The 15268-nt window shown below is 45.2% G+C and overlaps 1 protein-coding gene across 5 annotated transcripts in view; it reads left to right on the plus strand.

The window, feature by feature from the left end:
* znf532 (zinc finger protein 532) overlaps positions 1-15268 on the plus strand; it is a 235567-nt gene that overhangs the window by 79463 nt on the left and 140836 nt on the right. For all 5 annotated transcript variants that reach the window (XM_078220043.1, XM_078220022.1, XM_078220032.1 and 2 more), the window contains one exon: positions 10783-10877. The gene's annotated coding sequence lies outside the window, so the exon portion shown is untranslated. The remainder of the gene's footprint in view (positions 1-10782; positions 10878-15268) is intronic.

Here is a 15268-nt window from a genome sequence, read left to right on the forward strand (position 1 = left end):
ATCTTCGTGCAGCAATAAGAAACTCAATTAGACAATATGTATAAATACCAGCAAGGGAAATTTAATTGCCGTACTTGGGTACTTAATATCTTGTTCGATAGGTGTCTCAGGAAAGACTGCATTAGGATTAGGGTTAACCCTAATGCCACAACTTGTCAAATAATTATACAGGATGTCTGCACTTCAAACTTCTGATTATAAATGTTTGTTGGTGGAGGGAGCATTCACTAGCAAAAGTCATATGTTATATGGACGAGCAAGAATCGAATAGCAATAGTTCTATCGATTGCCCATGATATTGAGTAACTTCCATTTTAATAAATGGCATCTTGGGAATGGTGGAGAAGAATGAAAAGGATGAACTGGACAGAAGAAGTAACCCGTGATGAAGAGAGTGAGCAGACAAAAGAAATTTGCTGACTGTAATTAGTTTGTGTAGGGCATGTCTTAAGGGTAAATGGACTAGTAAGAGACATTATGGAGGGAGGATTTCAAAAAAGTAAAGTTTATTTATTAGTGACAAGGCTTACATTAACACAGTGGCACAGTGGTTAACACTACTGCCTCACAGCACCAGGGACTCAGATTCGATTCCTGGCTTGGGTCACTGTCTGTGTGGAGTTTGCACGTCCTCCCCGTGTCTGCCTGGGTTTCCTCTGGGTGCTCCGGTTTCCTCCCACAGTTTGAAAGATGTGCTGGTTAGGTGCATTGACCCGAACAGGTGCTGGGGTGTGGTGACTGGGGGAATTTCACAGTAACTTCATTGTTAATGTAAGCTTTACTGTGACTAATAAATAAACTGCAATGAAGTTAGAACATAGAACCTAGAACAGTACAGCACAGAACAGGCCCTTCGGCCCACGATGTTGTGCCGACCTTCATCTGAAACCAAGATCAAGCTATCCCACTCCCTACCATCCTGGTGTGCTCCATGTGCCTATCCAATAACCGCTTAAATGTTCCTAAAGTGTCTGACTCCACTATCACTGCAGGCAGTCCATTCCACACCCCAACCACTCTCTGCGTGAAGAACCTACCTCTGATATCCTTCCTATATCTCCCACCATGAACCCTATAGTTATGCCCCCTTGTAATAGCTCCATCCACCCGAGGAAATAGTCTTTGAACGTTCACTCGATCTATCCCCTTCATCATTTTATAAACCTCTATTAAGTCTCCCCTCAATCTCCTCCGCTCCAGAGAGAACAGCCCCAGCTCCCTCAACCTTTCCTCATAAGACCGACACTCCAAACCAGGCAGCATCCTGGTAAATCTCCTCTGCACTCTCTCCAGCGCTTCCACATCCTTCTTATAGTGAGGTGACCAGAACTGCACGCAATATTCCAAATGCGGTCTCACCAAGGTCCTGTACAGTTGCAGCATAACCCCACAGCTCTTAAACTCCAACCCCCTGTTAATAAAAGCTAACACACTATATGCCTTCTTCACAGCTCTATCCACTTGAGTGGCAACCTTTAGAGATCTGTGGATATGGACCCCAAGATCTCTCTGTTCCTCCACAGTCTTCAGAACCCTACCTTTGACCCTGTAATCCACATTTAAATTTGTCCGACCAAAATGAATCACCTCACATTTATCAGGGTTAAACTCCATTTGCCATTTTTCAGCCCAGCTTTGCATCCTATCTATGTCTCTTTGCAGCCTCCAACACCCCTCCACCTCATCCACTACTCCACCAATCTTGGTGTCATCAGCAAATTTACTGATCCACCCTTCAGCCCCCTCCTCTAAGTCATTAATAAAAATCACAAAGAGCAGAGGACCAAGCACCGATCCCTGTGGCACTCCACTAGCAACCTGCCTCCAGTCCGAAAATTTTCCATCCACCACCACCCTCTGTCTTCGATCAGACAGCCAGTTACCTATCCAATCGGCCAACTTTCCCTCTATCCCACACCTCCTTACTTTCATCATAAGCCGACCATGGGGGACCTTATCAAACGCCTTACTAAAATCCATGTATATGACATCAACCGCCCTACCTTCATCAACACACCTAGTTACCTCCTCAAAAAATTCTATCAAATTTGTGAGGCACGATTTGCCCTTCACAAATCCGTGCTGACTATCCCGGATTAATCCGCATCTTTCTAAATGGTCGTAAATCCCATCCCTAAGGACCTTTTCCATCAATTTACCAACCACCGAAGTCAGACTAACCGGTCTATAATTACCAGGGTCATTTCTATTCCCTTTCTTAAACAGAGGAACAACATTTGCCACTCTCCAGTCCTCTGGCACCATCCCCGTGGACAGCGAGGACCCAAAGATCAAAGCCAAAGGCTCTGCAATCTCATCCCTCGCCTCCCAAAGAATCCTAGGATACATTTCATCAGGCCCAGGGGACTTATCGACCTTCAGTTTATTCAAAACTGCCAATACATCCTCCCTCCGAACATCTATTTCCTCCAGCCTATTAGCCTGTAACACCTTCTCTTCCTCAAAAACATGGCCCCTCTCCTTGGTGAACACTGAAGAAAAGTATTCATTCATCACCTCGCCTATCTCTACTGATTCCATACACAAGTTCCCACCACTGTCCTTGACCGGCCCTAACCTCACCCTGGTCATTCTTTTATTCCTCACATAAGAGTAAAAAGCCTTGGGGTTTTCCTTGATCCGACCCGCCAAGGACTTCTCATGTCCCCTCCTAGCTCTCCTCAGCCCCTTTTTCAGCTCATTCCTTGCTAACTTGTAACCCTCAATCGAGCCATCTGAACCTTGTTTCCTCATCCCTACATAAGCTTCCCTCTTCCTTTTCACAAGACATTCCACCTCTTTTGTGAACCACGGTTCCCTCACTCGGCCATTTCCTCCCTGCCTGACAGGGACATACCTATCAAGGACACCCAGTATTTGTTCCTTGAAAAAGTTCCACTTTTCATCAGTGCCTTTCCCTGACAGTTTCTGTTCCCATCTTATGCCCCCTAATTCTTGCCTAATCGCATCATAATTACCTCTCCCCCAATTGTAAGCCTTGCCCTGCCGTCCGGCCCTATCCCTCTCCATTGCAATAACAAAAGACACAGAATTGTGAAATTCCCCAGGTCGCCACAGTCTGGAGACTGTTCGGGTCAATGCACCTAACCAGCACATCTTTCAGAATGTGGGAGGAAACCAGAGCACCCGGAGGAAATTCACGCAGACACAGGGAGAATGTGCAAACTCCACACAGACAGTGACCCAAGCCGGGAATCGAACCCGGGTCCCTGGCACTATGAAGCAGCAGTGATTTCAAATGAACCTGTTGGACTATAACCTGATGTCATGTGATCTCTTATCTTGTCCACCGCAGTCCAACACCGGCATCTCCACATTAAAATTTATGGACAGTGTGAGAACGAAAATGTTTGATAAGGGTGGCGCACGGTTACATTTGGAGATTATTTTTAAAAGCACAGACTGGTTTGCAAAAACATTTGAGATAGTAGGTAGTTAAGATACTAATGAGCTACTTTGAAGTAATTCATTAGCCTTCCTCGGAAACGGGGAACAAAAACATCTTGCACCTATTATTTGATCCTTTTTCAGGTATTCAACAGCCAGAAAACAGCCACTGTCTGTGCGTAGTCTGCATGTTCCCCCCGTGTCTGCGTGGGTTTCCTCCGGCTGCTCCGGTTTCCTCCCATAGTCCAATAGACATGCTGGTTATGTGCATTGGTCATGCTATATTCTCCCCCAGTGTACCCGGACAGGCACCGGAGTGTGGCGACTAGAGGGATTTTCACAGTAACTTCATTGCAGTGTTAATATAAGCCTACTTCTGACACAAATATAAACTTTAGAACAATCAGATTTCTTTTTGTTTGAAACAGCATACCTTCAGAAATGGGAGTTAGGGATCAAACAGATTAAAATCTGCATCACCCATATCTTGCAAGAAATAACGAAAAAAGCCCTAGTAATTTTGTAATTGGGCATCAGTGTTGCAAGATCCTCATGTGTCTTCATTCAGAATGTCCCTCATTTCATACTACAGTAAGATGGCATACATGTCCCTGGAGTCAGAGAACACAAGCCTTTGAGGTAGTTTGTTCCTCCCGGCATGGAGGCATATTGACACAGGCAACAACTGTAAACGCGGTTGGCATATTGCTGGTCATCTAAGCCTTCAGCAGTGTCAGAAGATTCCCCAGTCAGAACTGGAATATTTCGAACGTGATGCATTGAGTAATTGTGCATGAGTGTTTTTTTTTATGTTGCAAGAGTTGGTTTCTAAATCCATCTCGCAGTAAGAACAGAGAAAATTCAACAGAGAAGAGTTGAATAAAAAGGTAAAGTAAATTTTATTTATTAGTCACAAGTAGGCTTAATTAACACTGCAATGAAGTTACTGTAAAAATCCCCTAGCCGCCACACTCCGGCGTTTGTTGGGTACACTGAGGGAGAATTTAGCATGGCCAATTCACCTAACCTGCACATCTTTGCACTGTGGGAGGAAACCCACACAGACACAGGGAGAACGTGCAGACTCCATACAGACAGTCACCCAAGCTGGGAATCAAACCCAGGTCCCTGGCACTGTGAGGCAGCAGTGCTATTCCACTCTGAATAAATATCTAGAGAAAGATTTGATAAGGTGGAATGATGGATATTGTGTAATGTTATGTTTCCTCGAGACTCAGACAGAAGTTTTTTCCTCAGTCCTTTATTTTTCTTTACTGCACGATTTGAAAAACCATGATGTTCAATGATAAAGGATTATGAGTGATCTCCATGTGCCTCTTGTCCCACTAGACATGTGATCATCATTAGGTTTATTTTTGATTATTTTTGGAAACATTCAATCTTAAGAAAAATATGATTGAATGGAATATTATGTAATGGCGGTAATAAAGAATGACAAGTCATCGATTTGTCTATGTCTTAACATGACAGGATTCTTTGCCTCAAGTCAGGACAGTAGTTTTGATCCAGTGAAATCCTATGGATGGACAAGCCTCATCAGTAGACATTGTGTAAATAAATTATGATGCTTGTTCTCAATTTACATTGCAAACCAGCAGAGTAAATGAAAGTAGTATTATTGGTGCTGCAGTCAGGCACAACATCAAAAAAGTAAAGGCAAAATACTGTGGATGCTGGAATCTGAAACAAAAACAGAAAATGCTGGAAAAACTCAGTGGGTCTGACAGCCTCTGTGGAGGGAGAATAGAGCCAATGTTTCGAGCGTGGCTGACCCTTTGTCAGAGCATCATGAAATGTACCTCTTTGAACACCCAACAGATGCAGCATCCTATGATAAGCATCTGTAAGGACTTAGTGCTCATATTTCCTTCCTCATACCATTTGCCTGTTCCTGTATATTCTGGCAGGATCTTACATGGGATTCAGGTTAGAGAAGGATAAGAATTAAGAGCAGGAGGCTACTCAGCTTCTTGAACCTGCAACGCCATTCAATAAGATCATGGCTGATCTGATTGTGGCCTCAACTCCACTTTCCTTCTTATCCCCTGGACCCTTTGACTCTCTTGTCAATCAAGAAGCTATCCAATTCAGCCTTAAAAATTGTCAATGACCCTGTCTCCATTACTCGTACTGGAAGAGAGTTCCACAGACTCAGGACCATCTGAGAGAAAAAAAAACTTCTCATCATCTCCATCTTAACTGGAGACGCCTTATTTTTAAACTGTGCCCCAAGTTCTAGTCTCTCCTACAAAGGAAAACATCCTTTCGGCATCCACCTGTTAAGTGCCCTCAGATCATTCATTGTTGTTTCAATAAGATCACTTCTCATTCTTCTGAATTCCATTGGATACAGGCCAGCCTGTCCAACCTTCCCCAGAGGATAAACCCCTCATTCCAGAAATCAGCCCAGTGAAGCTTCTCTTCATTGCTTCTAATGGAATTAAATGAGACCAAGAGGGTAGCTGCAGACTGGAGAGGACTGGATCCGGATTTGGGTCCTTTAGGATTTATGCTGGAAAAGTAACAGCCAGTTGGCCTCAAGATTTTACGATCCGGGGATAGGTGGGGAGTTGCGGGTTGACATGGGTTGAAGAAAAATAATTAAAATTAGACCTGCTTGCTCACTTTCAGTAGGGCTCCTAGGATTCCTGGTGGCACGGTGGCACAGTGGTTAACACTGCTGCCTCACAGCGCCAGGGACCTGGGTGAGATTCGATTGGATTACTTTCTATGCGGAGTCTGCACGTTCTCCCCGTGTCCACGTGGGTTTCCTCCGGGTGCTCCAGTTTCCTTCCCCAGTCGGTGCATTGGCCATGCTAAATCCTCCCTCAGTGAATCTGAACAACTACTGGAGTGTGGCGACTCGGGGATTTTCACAGTAACTTCATTGCAGTGTCAATGTAAGCCTACTTGTGACACTAATAAATAAACTTGATGCTTTTAAAAATCCTTAATTCACAAGTCTGAGTGCAATGCCCTGGGGTGCCCAGTGGGTTAGCAAATGATCTGGGGTACAGGCCCAGTGAGAGAGAGTTTGGTGTGACCAGGAAATTCTGGAGTCGTGAGGGAGAGACTTGATGATCTCCATCCCTTGTGTCTGCTGTAGATCAATTGGAAGCCCTCTTTTCTGAGTCAGGAAGTTTCAGTCCTCTTCCTCTTCCCCTTATATACGCATTAGAAGCCTTGGGATTCTCCTTAATCCTGCCTGCCAAGGATATTTCGTGGCCCCTTTTTACCCTCCTAAGTTTCTGTTTAAGTTCTTTCTTTCTATCTTTGTATTCCTCAAGAGCCTTATCCGTTTTCAATTTCCTGAAATTCATGTATGCCTCCTTCTTCTTTTTCACTAGGCACGCAATCTCTCTTGTCACCTAGGTTTCCCGAATCTTGCCATCTTTATCCTTCACTTTTACAGGGATATACTTGAATTGCTAACAATTGACTGTTAAAAGAATCTCACATATCGGATGTGGATTTACCCTCAAACAGCCGCCCCCAATCTACATTCCCTCGCTCCTGTCTAATACTGTCGTACTTAGCCTTACTCCAGCTTAGTACCTTCACTCTGGGACTACTTCTATCCTTTTCAACAAGTATTTTGAAACTTATAGAATTGTGATCACTGTTCCCGAAATGGTCCCCCACTGAGACAGCAATCACCTGTCCGAGTTGTTTTCCCAGAACCCCAGGTCTAAGTCAGCCCCTTCCCAAGTTGGACTATCTACATATTGCCTCCAGAAGCATTCTTGGATACACTGAACAAACTGCCCCATCTAAGCCCCTGGCACTAAGGAATCCCAGTCTATGTTGGGGAAGTTAAAATTGCCCATCACAACAAACTGTTGTTTTTACATCTTCCCTTAATCCGCTGACATATTAATTCCTCCACTTCATACTGACTGTTGGGTATGATTTCACCGCTTCTGTTCCTGAATTCTACTCATATGGCCTCACTGCATGATCCTACCAAGGTGTCCTCCCACTGTATAGCTGTGACATTCTCCCTCATCAGTAAAGCAACACCCCCACCTCTTTTGTCACAATCTCTTATCTTGCCTGAAGCATCTAAATCCTGGAATGCTAAGCTGCCAGTCCTGGCTTTCTTTCATCCAAGTCTCCGTAATTGCTACAACATCATAGTTCCATACAGTAATCCAAGGTTTAAGTTCATCCGTCTTACCTGTCATACTCCTAGCGTTAAAACAAACACACCTCAGACCATCTGTCCTGTCATGTTTTGTATACTCTCCCTGTGTTTTATTTCTCTTAGCCTTACTGGAGCCATTCACTGAGTTCTTCACAGTCTCTGTACTCTGAACTGTGGCCCTTTTGATTTTTGTCTTTGGTTTCTCTGCCTTCCACTTTTCCCCTTACTGCCTTTTGTTTCTGTCTCCACTTTACTTCCCTCTGACTTCCTGCATCGATTCCCAACCCCCTGTCCCCAATTATCCCACACTCAGTCACTTTTTGGGAGAATGATGAGTTGTGCGCTGGCACTGTGGGGGTGGTGCCTTAACACGTCAGTGAGCCTGACTGCAGTGCGCTCGAGTGTCCCAATCTTACAGTACGCTGGGAGACCCCCTTCCTCCACCCACTGACATCCCCCCCCACACCTGCACCCCATCGGTGCCATGTTGACCCTGACAAGGGTCGTTGGCATCGGAGCCCTCCCGAGGGTACCCTTACCTAATCCTCATCATGTCCCCGCATTGTGTGTCCTTCTTGCATGACCCCTCCTGCACAACCCCTCATGAATAGCCCCCACTTAGGCCCCACCCGCTTGGTACTGCCCAATGGATACTGCCAGTGTGCCAAGTGGGTAGGCCAGTGTGCCAGGTGGGTAGTGCCAGATGAGCAGTGATGATGGGCACTACCTGGCCATGCCCCCGACAACCCGGGGGCTTCAATGGCCAGTAGTGGAGACCAGTAGTGAGTCTCGTCCCAGTGACGTCCCAGCAGAGAGGAACATTCTGGGAGGGGGAACGATCGCATGCCGAACTTGCAAATGAGATTGAAATCCAGTCAATCTCATACTAATCAGCCTCACGCCCTTTCTGGGTGCAATCCGGTTGATGCCAGTAGAAAGGGGCTGGGACAATTGCAAACTGTTTGGCAATGGGCATAGAACCCATTTTTAGGCTCGCATGCTATTTTCTGGGATCCGCGCGATCTGTGCCATCCACGAGGTTGGAAGGTCACCCCTATTATCTCGTTATCAGTTGCAGTTTGTGTGAGTTTGCGATCTGCAAATTGGCTGCCATGATTACTACATTACAATACTGACTAAACATCAACAACATGCGTTCGATAAGGTCCCCCATGCAAGGCTTCTTGAAAAAGTGAGAGGGCATGGGATCCAAGGGGCTGCTGCCCTGTGGGTCCAGAACTGGCTTGCCCAAAGGAGGCAGAGAGCGTGTATAGATGGGTCTTTTTCTAATTGGAGGTCGGTCACCAGTGGTGTGCCCCAGGGGTCTGTTCTGGGACCCTTGTTGTTTGTCATTTTCATAAATGACCTGGATGAGGAAGTGGAGGGATGGGTTGGTAAGTTTGCCGACAACACGAAGGTTGGTGGGGTTGTGGATAGTCTGGAGGGATGTCAGAAGTTACAGAGGGACATAGATAGAATCTTAGAATCTTAGAAACCCTACAGCACAGAAAGAGGCCATTCGGCCCATCGAGTCTGCACCGACCACAATCCCACCCAGGCCCTACCCCCATATCCCTACATATTTACCCACTAATCCCTCTAACCTACGCATCCCAGGACACTAAGGGCAATTTTAGCATGGTCAATCAGCCTAACCCGCACATCTTTGGACTGTGGGAGGAAACCGGAGCACCCGGAGGAAACCCACGCAGACACGAGGAGAATGTGCAAACTCCACACAGACAGTGACCCAAGCCGGGAATTGAACCCAGGTCCCTGGAGCTGTGAAGCAGCAGTGCTAGCCACTGTGCTACTGTGCCACCCCAGGATGCAAGACTGGGCGGAGAAGTGGCAGATGGACTTCAACCCAGATAAATGCGGAGTGGTCCATTTTGGCAGGTCGAATGGGATGAAGGAGTACATTATAAAGGGAAAGACTCTTAGTACGGTAGAGGATCAGAAGGACCTTGGGGTCCGGGTCCATAGGACTCTAAAATTGGCCCCGCAGGTGGAGGAGGTGGTTAAGAAGGCGTATGGTGTGCTGGCCTTTATCAATCGAGGGATTGAGTTTAGGAGTCCGGGGATAATGATGCCTGGTCAGACCCCACTTGGAGTACTGTGCTCAGTTCTGGTCGCCTCATTACAGGAAGGATGTGGAAAAGATTGAAAGGGTGCAGAGGAGATTTACAAGGATGTTGCCTGGATTGAGTGGCATGCCTTATGAGGATAGGCTGAGGGAGCTCGGTCTTTTCTCCTTGGAGAGACGTAGGATGAGAGGAGACCTAATAGAGTTATATAAGATGTTGAGAGGCATAGATCGGGTGGACTCTCAGAGGTTTTTTCCCAGGGTGGAAATGGCTGCTACAAGAGGACACAGGTTTAAGGTGCTGGGGTGTAGGTACAGGGGAAATGTTAGGGGGAAGTTTTTCACACAGAGGGTGGTGGGTGAGTGGAATCAGCTGCCGTCAGTGGTGGTGGAGGCAAACTCAATCGGGTCTTTTAAGAGACTCCTGGATGAGTACATGGGACTTAATAGGATGGAGGGTTATAGGTAGGCCTAAAAGGTAGGGATATGTTCGGCACAACTTGTGGGGCCGAAGGGCCTGTTTTGTGCTGTAGTTTTCTATGTTTCTATAAAAAAACTTAATCGGCTGTAAAGTGCTTTGGGATGTCTGATGGTCGTAAAAGGTGCTATATAAATGCAAGTCTGTTTATCATTCCTTAACATCTTTACTGCACCTGACAATGAAACATTTCCAATTGAAAATATAGGTTTTAGTTTTGTTTTGATGCAACATATGCTATCTGTGTCCTGAGTAAATGAAGCAGCTAATGCGGAAGTGCTTGTTTTTGACCTGTGTGGGCCTTAGTGGAAAGTAAAGGAAGAAAATTACAGCTAGCATGTGCCCACTTTTAAAGGAAAATTGTTTGCTTTAGATTCTTCCTTCAATAATACATGCTCAAAGAGTACTTGCTGCTGCTCAACTTTCGCCCTTGGGTTGCTCAACCACTCTCTCTGAGGATGTTGCATAAGAATGGTTTATTTTTGGAAAGTATGCAGTGGAGGGGAATTGACGTGTGTGTTTATATGTGCTTCTTGCACAGAGCTAGAGTCCAGTCCAGCAGTCTTTAAACCCCATTTTCTGGATAGCTGCAGGAAATTTGTGTTAAGTGGGCTTACATTTGTTTTTTTTTGTCTGTTTTCCCAGCTCTCCCCAAAGGCACTGAGTCTTGCTTGATTACAATTCTACAGATGCTGTTCGCCCTGCGGGATCACGACATTCTTCATGTGTATACCAAGCCAGTAAGTGCCCATTCTTCATATGTGAACCTGACTGCTACCTGTCAGCAAAGGCTGTTACCCATGGAAGGCATCATTGGCCCAAATCCTTTCCTTACCTGGCGAGCAAACATGTGTCAGTCGAGAAGTTCCGGCCTGATAGTTCCAATAGTGGGGTGCAAGCCTGTTCCATTCTACTTCCCCCCCCCCCCTATTCTACCCTTGCTCAGATCTAATTCAGTTAAACTGAGTCAGGTTTTGTTGGCCTATCTAATATGTGAGTCTTCCATGTTCCAGGGTAAGGTGATTGTTACAAGTAAGTGGTTTGGATTGCACAGAGGTTTTGCTGCCTTGCATTTTTTTCAAATTGCCAAAAATAGGCAGAGTGACTGAATGGGCTGGGGAAAAAGCGAGGAAGCCACCAGCCCCAAAGGCAGCTTTTCCCGTCATAACATTTGGCTCATAGCCGGAAAGAATGAAGGGGACGGGTCCACCATGTCATGTGGGCCCCGCCCTGCCTTATTAAAGAAAAGACACCCCGGTACAAGAAATTAAAAATACAAACTGCCTCCCCTTGCTCAACATCTCTCCCACCCACAACAATCTCCTACCCCATAGAACACCACATGCAGAACCCTCCCTGGCACTGTAACCTGGCACTGCAGTTCCTGGGCATGACCCTCTGTCCCAGTGACAATGAAGGAACGGTGATATCTTTCCAAATCAGGATGGTGTGTGGTTTGAAAAGGAACTTTCAGGTGGTGGTGTTCCCATGTTTCTGCTGCTCTTATCCTTCTTGATGGTAGTGGTGAGAGGTTTGGAAGGTGCTGTCGAAGAAGCCTTGTTGAGTTAATGTAGTGCATCTTTGTACACTGCTAACATTGGTGGAGGGAGTGAATGTTGAAGGTGGTGGATGGGGTGCCAATCAAACTGGTTGCTTTGTGCTGAAAGGTTTTGAGCTTCCTGAATGTCATTGGAGCTGCACTCATCCAGGCAAGTGGAGAATATTCCATTCCATTCCTGACTTGTGCTTGTAAATAGTGGACAGGCTTTGGGCAGTCAGGAGGTGAGTTATACTCTGCGCTTTTCCCAGCCTCTGAGTTGCTCTTGTTACCACTATATTTATGTGGCTTGTCCAGTTCAGTTTGGTCAATGGTAACACCTAAGATATTGATAGTGGGGAATTCAGTCATGGTGATGCCATTGAATGTCAAGAGGAGATAGTGAGATTCTCTCTTTTTGGAGATGGTTAACGCCTGGCACTTGTGTGGTGCCCAACACGTAACCTGCTACTTCTCAGCTCAGGCCTGAATGATATCCAGGTCTTGCTGCATATGGGCATGGACTGCTGCAATATCTGAGGACTCAAGATTGGTGCTGAACATTTGTGCAGCCTTCACTGAACATCCCCACTTCTGACCTTATGATGGAAGGAACACAATTGATGAAGCAGCTGAAGATGGTTGGGCCTAGGATACTACCCTGAAGAACTCCTGCAGCAATGTCCCAGAACTGAGGTGATTGACCTCCAACAACAACCATCTTAATTTGTGCTAGGTATGACTCCAACCAGGGGAGAGTTTCCCCCTGATCCCCATTGACTCCAGTTTTGCTAAAGTTCCTTGATGCCACACTTGGTCAAATTCTGCCATGTTGTCAAGGGCAGTCACTCTCACCTAGCCCCTTGAGTTCAGCTCTTTTGTCCATGCTTGGACCAAAATTGTAATAAGTTCATGAGCAGAGTGGTCCTGGGTACTTTACAAAGGTAAATTGTCTCCGGTTCAAAAAATACTTTGTTCAATTTTCAATACAGTGGTATTAATATTAAATAGGGCTTTGTCATCCCATATTAACATGGTTTACAGGCTTTAGCTTCATACAGGCCTCTCAACCAAAGCTTTACATCCTGTGGATGGGAGAAGAGTGATTTGTGGAGTTAATAATTAGTGTGTTCCACGCAGTAGCCTATGGCAGGTACTAGGCATTAATGATCTGGATGCAATCTTCTTCAAATATGTACTCCAGCACGATTATATCCTGCTAAAATACTAAGGGATAAAATTACACTTTATCTATAGATACGTCACTCCAATTTAGGTTAGGTACTCTTGCCTTTGTTTTGCACCAATTTTAGTTAAAATTTTCCTTCAGTAAGAACGCTTTCTTTAAAATAGCTGAAAAATGATTTTATTTTTAAATATCAAGAAAGCTGTTTTTGAGGGGGGATTCTGCATCACTGTTGCCACATTCCTTCCCAACTACATTTCCATTAACATAAAACTTGACAACACAAATATCGCATTGGTGTTTATCAAAATTAAGTTTTGCATGACATTCGTTTCACTTTATTCATGTGTACGTCATTGTTATTTGGCACTGGATGAAACTAGCTACATGTGCTGGTGTGCTGCATGGTTGGCACACGTTAGATACAAAGGAGAGTAAAGTTAAAGTTTATTTATTAGTCACAAGTAAGGCTTACATAAACATTACAATGAAGTTACTGTGAAATTCCCCTAGTCGCCACATTCCGGCGCCTGTTTGGGTCAATGCATCTAACCAGCACATCTTTCAGACTGTGAGAGGATACTAGAGCACCCGGAGGAAACCCATGCAGACACTGGGAGAATGTGCAAACTCCACACAGACAGTGACCCAAGCCAGGAACTGAACCAGGTCCCTGGCGCTGTGAGGCAGCAGTACTACCCCCCTGCACCTTGAGCTGCAGAATTCAACATGGGAAACCACTGACCTGCACAAAACCGACTGCCGCATGTCACCTTTAAACAATGGTGACTCGGGTGCGGCGCGATTCTCACTTTAGCCTGAGGGTTGGACTTTATTAAAATCTGTTTCACCTTAATAAGTATTCAAAGGAGCTGCCGTGGGTGCTGCATTGTACTGTCAGCTAGTTACTTTTTAAACAGATGAAAGCAAGCGATATTATGCTATTCAGCAATTTTTGTCCACTGGTGAACCTTGTAAGTGCAAATCTTTACCTATTGGGCATGTTTAAAAATATAAAGGCCTGGTATCAGTAGACATGATGAAGTTCTGGCAGAGCAGTTCACCTACCGTTTCTTTATTCTGCCTCTAAATGTACTCATGTTTAACTGAAAGTGAAAATGAAGCAGCTGACGGTGTTTTGTAGTATTTTCATCAGGTTGTGACTGTTTCATGAGGTTCTTTGCCATGCTTCTGCAAGCAAATAATTCTGGTTCAACATATATCTTCATGAGGGCTGCCAGACAGGACTGCCGAAGCTGTGGTGTGCAATGTAACCAGGGCTGTGACGTGCCTTAATGCTATCATGGCTGAAAGCTATTTAGCTGGCCAAAGATTGCCTGAATGCAGTCTTTCTTTTAAATGTGAGTCCTGTGTGTGGTATTGCACTGCTGTTTCTTACTGCCTGGTACTGCAAACGCATACTGCACCGCAATATCTAATTATTTCCCAAAAACATAACCGTTTTCCTTTCAGATGGGTGCCCCTCCCCCATCCATGAACAACTGCTTACATAACAAAGGAGTCAACTTTCTTACTGAACTAGAAAGACTTGAGACAAATTTATCTTTTGGATGCTTTCCTCTCTTTTGAAGGAGGGGGTAAGGAGAAATTATGCTTGGTATTTATGGCCATTCATTGATGTTTAAGGTTAATTTTGCTGATGCTTTGAGATTTTAGATCTGTGTTGAGCGTAAGTGCATTATATGCATTAACCCTTTGTGAACCGTAGTAATTCAGTGCAAAAACTGTGTTTAAAACAATAAACTTAATTATTGCTAAGAGCTCAAATGTGTAAATCTTTGATGGGAGGTAATGTTTGGCTTTCAGCAAACTGTGCAGGCAGAAGATGCTGGACCCTATTGTCACACACAATATACCTTCATTTCTCCCCCCCCCCGCCCTAACCAGTATCGGCAACTGACCGTTCGTAACCTTAACATCCTGTTTAATGCTGAGCTGTCCTACCGTAGTTTAACCCATCACCAATACTGCCTGTTATTTCCATCTAATAGGGTCGGTTAGTTAAGGTGGCTGGACAGCTAGTTTGTGACGCAGAGCGATGCCAACAGCGCAGGTTAAATTCTCATACCAGCTGAGGTTATTCATGAAGTCCTGCCTTCTCAAACTTGCACCTTGCCCGAGGTGTGGTGATCCTCAGGTTAAAATCACCACCAGTCAGCTCTCCCCCTCAATAGCAGCCTGTGGTCGCCTGGGACTATGGTGACAGGCACATTCCAACTCCCCCACTGAAGCCTGACTGCAGGCCCCTAACAACATTAAAATGAGTGCACTTTGCAGTGCTTTGAAGATTTGATCTGAGTAGCAGCTCCACAGGAAATGGAGATGCATGTTTTTTTACGTCGAGAATGATCACCCTGCCATTATTTAGGAGGTCTGTGTACAAGCAG

This window comes from Mustelus asterias, chromosome 1, assembly GCF_964213995.1.
Source record: "Mustelus asterias chromosome 1, sMusAst1.hap1.1, whole genome shotgun sequence".
In the NCBI taxonomy this organism is placed as follows: Eukaryota; Metazoa; Chordata; class Chondrichthyes; order Carcharhiniformes; family Triakidae; genus Mustelus; species Mustelus asterias.